General features: G+C 39.5%; 1 pseudogene; it reads left to right on the forward strand.

Moving 5' to 3' along the window:
• Positions 1-11,941, forward strand: part of LOC105308425 — a 96,348-nt pseudogene continuing 84,407 nt past the window's right edge.

The raw sequence follows: 11,941 nt of genomic DNA on the forward strand, positions 1-11,941 counted from the left end.
ATGGCTTTGAAGCAGAATATGGATGAAGTTCTCACAGAGGCTGTGCAGGTACAGAAGCTTCTGCAAAAGGAAGATGCCTTGGGTGCAAGGATGCAACAACTGGAATCTGAGCTCCAAAGAAGTCCACCCTCCGAGTCACCCTCAAAGGCAGAGGACTCTCAGAGCATGTGAGTAATGGCAAATGTATGCTGAATTAGTGCAGATTATTCATGAATTGGGCATGCAACAGGCTGTGTTTAACGTGAATAAGCGCCGACCGGATGATGAATGGTTTATGACTGGCATGCAGGACCTAGTGTTAAGGACTGCCCCCTCTACTGTTTTTAGCTCATTGTTTGCTATCCGGCTCCCTATGTGGGGAAACATATATATGAAGTGACTACGGCAAAGGCTGCTCTGGGGAATTTAGGGGGCAGATGCATGAAGGTGGGGGTGGAAGTGTCCGTGAAGTAAGGCCCAGACCCCAGAGGAGTGAGAAGAAAAAGAAAGGTCTGGGTCAGGGTCCTGTGCAGGTGACCCAAATGCAAATGTGGACTGATTTGCTAGCTGCAGGTGTTGATCAAGACAAGATAGACCACCAGCCTAATGCAGTGTTGCTAGAATTGTGGCGACAGTTAGAACCTGAGCAGCAGTTCAGGCTATGGGTAGAAAACTCCTGCTGAGAGAACCAGACTTATGGCCTTGAAGGACTTTTTGAAACCCCAGGACTCTCTGTTAACCCTATATGATTAGAGAGAAGGCCGAGGAGCCCGTTTGTAGGAGATATATGGGTTCTGGAGGCCGCATATGGAATTAGCAATCCACTGGTCCCCAAACAGTGCTAGCCTTGGTGGATACCAGCACCAACTGCAGTCTTATCTATGGAAATACAGACAGATGCCCTGGATCAGCTACCTATGTAGATGGCTAAGGGGGCAGACTATTAAGACCAAAACTGTGACTTTGCCTCTTGGAATAGTACGTTTACCCCCACGTCCATTCATATAAAGTGCATATTTCTCCGTTGCCGGGGTGGATGTGTTGCAAGGGCTCAATCTGCAGACCTCTGCTGGTGAATTCCATTTGCGAGTCCAGGTGGTGATGACTGTGCTACAGGGACAGTCATATTCATCACCCGCCACAGAAAGTGCCAGAACCAAGGCACATTGCCAATGTTAAGCAATATTGCTTACCTGATGGACAAGGCTGCAATTCAGGAATTGGAGAAAGCTCAGATTGTGTGCCCCACCCATAGTCTGTATCATGCCCCTGTGTGGCCAGTGAAGAAGCCTGATGGCTTGTGGAGAATGACTGTGGACTATAGGAAATTGAATAAAGTGACTCCCCAACTGCATGCAGCAGTACCATCCATCCATGATCTAATGGGTCAACTGACTACAAGGCTAGGAATGTACCACTATGTTTGGATTTGGCTAATGCTTTTTTCTCCATATATTTGGCTCCTGAAAGTCAAGATGAATTTGTCTTCATGTAGGAAGGAAGACAATGGACTTATGTAATATCACCCCAAAGCTATTTACCTAGCCCAACCATTTGTCGTGGGTTGGTAGTCCAGGATTTGGCAACCTGGACCCAACCAGCAATTGTGGAATTGTTTCATTATATTGATGATATCACATTAACCTCTGCTTCCCTTACAGGTCTAGAGCAAGTGGCGCCAGTGCTTCTGCAGCATCTGAAAACAAGTGGCTGGGCGGTAAATGCAACCAAAATTTGGGGACCTGGCTTATTTGTCAAATTCTTGGGTATTGTCTGGTCAGGTAAGACAAAAGTTATCCCTGATGCTATAATTGATAAGACACAAGGATATCCACAACCCACATGGTTTAGGAATTGCAGAGTTATGTGGGCCTTTTGGTGTACTGGAGAGTGTTTGTGCCCCATCCAGCACAGCTAGTATGACTGTTGTATGGCCTGATCAAGAAGAGAGCTACTTAGGACTGGGATGAAATGATAGAGAAGGCGTTTACTGCCACCAAATGGGCAGTGCAGCAAACCTAAGCCTTACAGGTAACAGGTCCAGGTAAACCCTTTGAATTAGACATTCATATAACAGCAGAAGGATATGGCTGAGGCCCATGACAACTTTCAGAACAAACTAGGACCCTGGTGGGTTTTTGGTCCCAATTATGGAAAGGCACTGAGAGCTGGTACTCCCTAATAGAAAAGCAACTAGCAGCTATATATGCAGCCTTATAGACTACTAAGGCAAAGATTGGCATGGCCAAAGTGCAGGTGTGTACTACTTACCCTGTACAAGGTTGGTTATGCACATGGATACAGGCCCCCCAAATAGGGGTGGCCCAAACTCCTACTCTGACAAAATGGGGTTCATATATGGAACAACAGAGTGCCATAGCTGCTAGCCCTCTGGCCATGTAATTCAGAAAGTTTTAGGCCCGGTTGAGTTTATCACCGACAATATACTGGATGCTGCAGTTCCTACAGATTTAGAAATATCTCCCTACAAAGAAGAGAAGCCACCCATACTTTCTGATGCATGGTACACAGATGCATTCAGTAGGGGGCAGGGAGCCAAGTGGGTAGCTATAGGTGTGCAACCAGCTACTGACCACACTTGGGCCCTTGACTATTTGTACTAATAGCTGGGTGGTGTTTAAAGGCCTAACATTATGGTTGCCTACGTGGAAATGGCAAAACTAGCTAGTGGGCCATAGATTCTTGTGAGGACAAGCCATGTGGCAAGACTTATGGGAAATAAGACAGGGAATGGATGTAACTGTCTATCATGTTATAGGTCATGTCCCTTCGGTTTCTCCAGGAAATGATTAGTCAGATGCTCTTTCCTGTGGCAATGGCTAGAAAAGGCTCCTGCCACTGATGTGACACACTGGCTCCACAGACGATTGCAGCATGCGAGTGCTAAAACTATGTGGACATTGAAGCAACAATGGAACCTTCCCTTGGAGTGGGAAGATGTCACAGATGCCTGTGCCAAGTGTTTGATATGCAGCTAAGATATGCCACATCCTTGTCACATGAAGTAGGAGCATGCACAAGTAACAAGGGGAAAGGGCCCATTGGCCATGTTATAGATAGATAACATGGGATAGCTTTCAAAAGTTCAAGGGTCATCTTATGCCCTTATGGTAGTAGATACAGCCATCAGATTGTTGTTTTCATGGCCCTGTGCAGCCTCATGGGCAGGCCTAAAGTCTACTTGGCACTGGGTCTTAGCTCTCCTAGGAGGTGGAGCCTACCTCCTAGTGGCATGTTGTTGTTCCATGTATTGTTGTTGTGGCATATGGGTACAGAGTTCTGCCTCCCTGCAGCAATCACACGCCAAGCCTCCAATAGGTGTACTGCAGGAACCCTGAAGGAGTGGAGTGTGCAGAGAAAGACAACCATAATCAGGCTCCCTTTCACACCTGTAGCTAACTTCTAAGCAGAAGAAAACTCAGTACTTCTCCCCATATGTAAGCATATGTCCAGTATTTGTGTGCAGGCTCCCATCATCTGACAGTGTGACACTGTTGTTTAACCTGTGTATAAAAAGTGCTGCAACCATACAGGGGTGTCATGCCCTTGCTGGAGAACTGCCACCTTGTAAGATGTGCTGTGCTTTTGCTGGAATAAAGAGTTATGTCACAGTTTTCTTCCAAATGCCCAAGTTTTATGCCCCTTAACCCAGAACAGTGAATCTGCAGCAATGCAAAGAGCCATGGTTCTCAAGATATCGTCTATGAACCAGCAGTATCATCATCAACTGAAAACTTCTAAGAAATGACAATTCTCAGGCTACCTTAGATCTACTGAATCAGAAATCCTGGCAGTGAAGCCTGGCAATCTGTTTCACCAAACCCTGAAGATCACTGTGATGCATGCTAAACATTTGGAACCACTATATTATAAAATAAAAGTGTGAATAGTCTATACACATTAGTTTATATTCAAAGGAAATTATTTTGATATAATAATTTGGGGATGTAAGTTGCTTATAAATGTATTACCATAAATATATATATATTTATATATATTTATATGTATATTAAATATATGTATATAGTATACATATACTACAATTACAGAGAGAGAGAGAGAGAGAGAGAGAATCAGATAACTACTTACATTGATATGGTTTACTATGCTTCCTAGGCACAGTACAGGAATCCAAATGCTAATCAGTTATTGCTATGAAAGCAGTGATAATGTTTGTTTTATTTACCTCCATCTCCACATCTTCAGCATCTACAGAACCTGGCATACATGGTATGTTTAAAAAATATTAAATGAATGGCTTAATGATATATGTATGAGCTCATCCCTACTTGAGAGTATAGATATTTCTCATATTAGGGTGTTTGAGTAAATAAACTTTTAAAGCAGTGGTGGGAACTAGGAAGGAATGTAGGTAATCAGAAAGAAAGAATGTAAAATGCTTAATGATTATCATGATCATCAAATAGTAGATTGTGTCTTATGGTTAATTGTAAAACATCTTTTGTAAAAGGTCTTTGTATCAATTGAGCAAGTAAATACTTATTCTTCATTTTTCATTATAATTTAAATACAGGATAAGGATGTCCACTCTCATCATTTCTATTCAATATTGTACTGGAGGTTCTAGCTCGGGAAATTAGGAAAGAAAAGGAAATAAAAGACAACAAGATTGGAAAGGAAGAGGAAACTGTCTATGTTATACAGATGACATGGTCATATATATAAAAAATTCTTAAGGTTTACACACACACACACACACACACGCGCGCACACACACACACACACACACACACAAATTCTTAAGACTAATAAACAAATTAAGCAAATTTTCAAGATAAATATACAATAAACAATTGTATTTCTATACAATAAACAATCCTAAAATAATATTAATAAAATAATTCAATCTCCCATAGCAACAAAAATAAATAATAAAATAGTTAGGAATAAATTTGACCAAAGAAATACAATATTTATAAAGTGAAAATTACAAAGCATTTTTTTAAAAAAAATTACAGAAGACATAAAAAGGCATCCTATGTTGATATATCAGAAGATTTAATATACTTAAGATGACAATACTCCCAAATTGATCTACAAATTCAATTCAATACCCATTAAAATTCCAGATGGCTTTTTTGCAGAGATTGACAAACTGACCTTAAAATTCATATGAAAAGTCAAGAGTATTCAGAATAGCCAAAACAATCTTGAAGAAGAAAAAAAAAAGTTTTTGAAGATTCACACACTCATTTTTAAAACTTACTACAAAGCTACAGTAATTAAGAGTAAATGGAACTGGCATTATTGTCAAGATGGCAGAGTAATTAAATGCTGTGCTTGCCTCCTCCTAAAACCACATCATTTTTACAACTACAGAACAATCATCACTAAGAATTACATAAAGTCTAGATAAACAGAATTCCTATACTTAAGGATATAGAGGAAAAGCCATGTCAAGACTGATAGGAGGGGCAGAGACATGGAATGGGCTGGTTCCATATCCACAAACATAGTTAAAACTTAAGAAGGATTATCTCACCTAATGTGGTCCCCCTGAAGAAAATGTGGTCCACACAAGGCTCCCCAGCCCAGGGTTCTAGTTCCAGGAAGAAAAATCCCCATAACTTCTGGCTATGAAAACCAGCAAAGATTGTGGCTGAGTAAGATGGATAACAGCTGGAATCCCAGGAGATCTTCTTAAAGAGCCCCTATGGACTTATTTACTGATGAACTCATGATTCTCTCAGCTCTATCACTGGGGAAACAGACAAACAGGGAGGAATTGAATAATCTGGCTTAAAGTCAAGGGGAGGAGGGGCAGCTTTCCCTCAGACAGAAGTGCAGGCAGAATCCATTGTTTCTTTTTTGAGCACTTCCCTAACTCAACCTGTACATACAAGCCAGCACCATAAACCAGTCTCCATTCACCTGACTAATACCATTTTCCCTGCCCTGGTAAGTCCCTGAGATCCAGCTCCGCCCAATTTGAAGGCCCAGCCAAGCCTTTTCCAGTGGCTTTTTCATACAAATGTCCTGTCTTGATTCATGCTTTGGATTTTCTAAAATCTCTCAAAGTTTCACAAACTTCAAACAAGCAACATATGTCCTCAATATACCTCAAAGTGCTTGCTAAGCAGCCCCAAGCCTGGCAGAAGCTGCAGCAGACCTTAGTTCTCAGCTTAGCCTCTTTCAGGAATCTCAAAGCCAGGCACAAGTGGCAATCACCTGCAGATCACATTGTAGTTTCTACCAAATGGTCCATGGAAGAGCACAGGCAGCAGCTGATCTTGGCCTGTACCAGAAAACCTCCCAAGAGGTCCTAAAGCCAATACAAATGATGGACAGCTTCAAACCATAGCAGAGCACCAAAAAACCACCCCCATAAATAATGCCCCAAAGGGAAGACTCGGAAGGAACCAGAGCCCCACTAAAGCGAATGCAGATCCATAGGGTCAGCTCTTATCCAATAGCTCCTCCACTGTAGTCACAGCCAGTTCACACAATCAGCCCAAGGGTCAATTCCTTCTACTGGCACGCAAACAGCAATCAAAGCCCAACTACAACAGTTGGACTCACACAAACCCGCACAAGGGATACACTTGGAGCAACAAGTTCGGGTGACCATGAAAACTGTACCATTGAGCCTCACAGGACACCAACGACATAAGACCACTTTACTAAGACTGGGAGGTCTACCTAATACATAGAAAAAATCAGAGGTAGCCAAATGGGGTAACAAAAAAACATGTCTCAAATGGAACAACAGAACAAAGCTCCAGAAAAAGAACTAAACAAAAAGGAAACAAGCAATCTACCAGAGGCAGAGTTCAAAACACTGATTATAAAGATGCTCAAAGAGCTCAGTGAGAACTTCAGCAAATAGACAGAAAACATTAAAATGGAGATAGGAAACATAAGAAAACAACCAGTCAGAAATGAAAAATGAAATGAAGAATAAATTAGAAGAAATCAACAGTAGAATAGAGGGCTCCTTGCGAGATGGCATAGAAGGTAGAGGCAGTGCATGCTTCCTCTAGGGACTACACCAAAATTGTGACAAAGTCACAGAGCAACCAGCACATGGAGTCACCTGAGGTCTGGCTGAACAGGGTCCTACAAATAGGGATAAAAATAACAGATCACCTCAAAATGGTAGGCAGGGAGGAGACAAGAAATAGCCCAATCCCACAACCGTAAGTGGTAATGAAGAATCAGGAGGGCTATCTTGGCTGCAGAGTAAAGTGTCCTGGCTGCACACTAGGCTTCCTAGCCCAGGGTTCCATTGCCAGAAAGACAAGTCCCCAAAGCCTCTGGCTGTGAAAACCAACAGAGTTTGTGGCAGAGTGAGATGGAGGGCTGCAAGATTGAAGATGTTCCTCTTAAAAGCCCCATCCCTGACCTTACTCACTGATGAACTTGCTTGCTCTGAGCTACAGTGCTGGAGCAGCTGCTCGAGGGGCACCAGGAACATAAGAGGAGGCGCTGAGTTTTGGGGCTTCAGGTCAAGGGCTGGAGGGGCAGCTTTCTTCTGGACAGAGGTGCATGCAGAAGCCATTGTTTCTTTGTTGAGTCCTCCCTACTCCCAGGCTGCAGACACAGGCATTGCCATATCAGAGTACCCATCAACCTGGATAACACAGGTCCAATGCGATGGGGATTTCCTGAGACTCTGCCTCTCCCAACTTGTGAGCCCACCCAAGCTGTTTCCAGTGTTTTATTCCATACAAACAGACTATACTGGCTCCTGCTGCAAACTTTCATAAAATCTCTGAAAGGCTTACAAAATTCAAAATATCTGGCCTCAGTGTGCCCTATACCACTTGCTGAGCAGCCCCAAAACTGGCACTAGTGGCAGCTGGTCTCGATTTCTGACTTGGCCCCTCCAAGCACCTATAAGCCCAGCATGGGTGACAGCCATATGTGGATTGCTTGGTGACTCTTACCAGGTAGCCACGAATGTGCACACGTTTTGAGTGAACTTGATGTGCAACTGTACACCTCCCAGTATTGTGCCACAGGCCTCATAGCACACCTACTACATTATGGCACTCTATTAAAACCAGGAGATTTAGGAGCCCTATCTAATACATGGAAACAGACACAAGGAGGCAGTCAAAATGTGGAAACAAAGAAGCATGTCCCAAATGAAAGAACAGAACAAAGCTCCAGGAAAAGAATTCACCAAATAGGAACAAGCAATATACCAGATACAAAGTTTAAAACAGTGATTATAAGAATGCTCAAGGAAATTAGTGGAAGAGTAGATGAACTCAGGGAGAACTTTAAGAAAGAGATAGAAAGCATAAAAATTGAGATGTAAAACATATTAGGGAACCAGTCAGAAATGAAGAATACAATATCTGAGATGAAGAATACATTAGAGGGAATCAACAGAGTGGATGAAACAGAGGAACAAATCAGTGACACAGAGAATGGGGTAGCAGAGAACACACAATCAAAAGAGCAACAAGAAAAAAAATCCGAAAAATGAAGATAGTTTAAGAAATCTTAGGTACTACATCAAGTGTAACAATATTTGCAACATAGGAATACCAGGAGAAGTGAGGGAGCAAGGAATTGAAAACCTATTTGCAGAAATAATGATAGAAAACTTCCCTAAAATGGTGAAGGAAATAGACATACAACCCCAGGAGGTTCAGAGAGTCCTAAACAAGATGAACTCACAGAGGAAGACATCAAGACACATATAATTAAAATGCCAAAAGTTAAATTCAAGGAGAGACTCTTAAAAGCAGCCAGAAAAAAAACAATCAGTTACCTATAAGAGAGCTCCCATAACACTGTTAGCTGATTTCTAAATAGAAACTTTGCAGGCAAGAAGGCTTAACACAAAATATCCAAAGAGATGAAAACCCAGGACCTACAACCAAGATTACTTTACCCAGCAAGGTGAACATCTGGAAATGAAGGACAGATAAAGAGCTTGCTTGACAAGAAAAAGCTAAAAGAGTTCATCACAACCAAGCCAATATTACAGGAAATGTTTGAGGAACTTCTTTAAGAAAAAAAAATATGTATTGCAAATCTAAATAAAGAATGGCAATAACTATATATCTATTAACAAGTACTTCAAATGAAAAGGATTTAAATGCTTCAATCAAAATGTAGGTGGTCAAATGGATAAGAAAACAAGACCTTTACATATGCTGCCTACCAGAGACACATTTCAGATTAAAAGACACATACAGACTAAAGTAATGGGATAGAAAAAGATATTTCATGATGTACCTAAAGTGTACTGTGCTGAGTGGAGTAAGTCAGATAGAGGAAGACAAATGCCATATGATTGCATGTATATGTGGAATCTAAAGAGCAAAACAAATGAACAACAATAACAACAAAAAAGAACAGAAACGAACTCATAGATACAGAGAACATTCTGAGGGTTACCAGATGGGAGGGGGTTGGGGAAGTCAGTGAAAATGGGGAAAGGGATTAAGAAATACAAATTGGTAGTTACGAAATAGTCATGAATATATAAACATAACATAAGGATTATAGCTAATAATATTGTAAGAACTATGTACAGTGTCAGAGGGGCACTAGATTTATTGGAGTAATCACTTTGTGAGTTATTTAGATGTCTAATCACTATGTTGTACACCTGAAATTAATAGAATATTGTATGCCAACTATATCTGAAAAATTAAAAATATTTTAAAAACCCAGTAGATTAGAAAAAGCAGAGGATCGAAACAGCAAATTGAAAGAAAAGGTAGCAGAGAACACCAAATCAGAAGAGAAAAAAAAAAAGAAAAAGAAAAAAAAATACAAGGATAGGTTTAGGGGATTCTATAATATCATGCATATCACATTTCATCATAGATGTACCAGAAGTTGATGAGAGAAAGAACAAGGAACTGAACATTTATTTGAAGAAATAATGCCAGAAAACGTTCCTAACCTGGTAAAGGAAATACACATATAAGTCCAGGATGCGCAGTCTCAAACAAGATGAACCCAAAGATGCCACATCAAGATACATCATCATTAAAATGCTAAAGTTTAAATTCAAAGAGAGAATCTTAAAAGCAGCAAGAGAAAAATACCTAATTCCCTACAAGGGAGTTCCCACAAGACTGTCAGCTGATTTTTCAACAGAAACTTTGCAGGCCTAAGGGAATTGTTAGAAAATATTCAAAGTGATGAAAAGGGAGGACTAACAATCAAGACTACTCTACATAGCAAGGTTATCATTTAAAAGTGAAGGTGAGGTAAAGAGCTTTCCAGAAAAGAAAAGATAAGGGACTTCATCACCACCAAGCCAATATTACAAAAATATGTTGAAGGGACTTCTTTAAAAAGAAAAAAGGGGCCAAAAATGAACATAACAATAAATAGTAAAATGCCAATAACTATGTATCTATCAATAGCCATTTTAAATGTAAATGGATTAAATGTTCCAATCAAAAGACATAGGGTGGCTGAATGGATAAGAAAACAAGAACCAGACATATGCTGTCTAAAAGAGACACACTTTAGATCAACTGACACACACAGACTAAAAGTAAGAAATAAAAATATATATATATATTTCATACAAATGGGAATTTTAAAAAGCTGGAGTACCAATATTTATATCAGACAAAATAGCCTTAAAAAAAGGCTATAATAAGAGACAAAAGAAGGACATTATATAATGATAAAGGGATCAATCCAACAAGGGAATATAACCCTAGTAAGCATTTATGCAGCAAATATAGAAGCCTCTAAATATATAAAGCAAATATTAACAAATATAAAAGGAGAGATAGACAGTAATACTGTCATAGTAGGAGAACCTAACTCCCCATTGGCATCAATGAACAAATCTTCCAGACAGAAAATCAACAACAAAGCAGTAACCTTAAATGACAGAAGAGACCAGATGGATTTAATTTAATTTGTATTTTTAGAGCATTTCAACCCCAAAAAAGCAGATTATAGATTCTTCTCAAGTGCACAATGAACATTTTCCAAGACAGACCACATGTAAGGCCACAAAACAAGTCTCAGTAAATTTAAATAAGATTGAAATCATATCAAGCATCTTCTCTGACCACAATGATATGAAACTAGAAATAAATGACAAAACAAAAAAACATGAAAAATATATAAATACATGGAGGTTAAATGACATGCTGCTAAACAATGAATGAGTTAACAATGAGATCAAAGAAAAAGTCAAAAGATACCTTGATACAAATGAAAATGAAAACACAATGATCCAAAATCTATGGTACACAGTGACAGCCATCTAAGTTGGAAATTCATATCAATACAGGCCTACCTCAAGAAACAAGAAAAATCTCAAACAATCTACCCCACACTTAAAACAACTAGAAGACAAACAGCAAACAAAGTTGAAAGTGAGTAGAAGGAAATAATTAAGGTCAGAGTGGAAATGTGGAAATAAACAAAATAGAGTCTTAAAAAAATACAAAAGATCAATAAAACCAAGAGATTATTGTTTGAAAAGATAAACAAAAATAGATAAATGTTTAACCAGACTCATCAAGAAAAAAAGAGGGAAGACTCTAATAAATAAAAACAGAAATGAAAAAGAAAAGTGACAACTGACTCCACAGAAATACGAAGGAGTAGAAGAAAATACTACGAGTAATTACAAGCCAACAAGTTGGACAATCTAGAAGAAATAAATGTATTTCTAGAAACATACTATCTCTCAAAACTGAATAAAAATGAAATAGAAAATTTGAACTGACTGTTTACTACTAATGAAATGAAATGAGTAATGGAAAAACTCTCCACAAACAAAAGTCCTGGACTTCACAAGTAAATTTTATCGAACGTTCAAAGATGAATTAACACCTATTCTTCTCAATTTATTCCAAAAATATCAAGACGAGGGAAGGCTCTCAAGCTCATTTTATGAGGCCACGATTATCCTGATTCCAAAACCACACAAAAATAGTACAAAAAAATAAAAAAGAAAGGAAGGAAGGAAGGAAGGAAG

This window comes from Pteropus vampyrus, unplaced genomic scaffold, assembly GCF_000151845.1.
Source record: "Pteropus vampyrus isolate Shadow unplaced genomic scaffold, Pvam_2.0 Scaffold572, whole genome shotgun sequence".
Taxonomy (NCBI): Eukaryota; Metazoa; Chordata; class Mammalia; order Chiroptera; family Pteropodidae; genus Pteropus; species Pteropus vampyrus.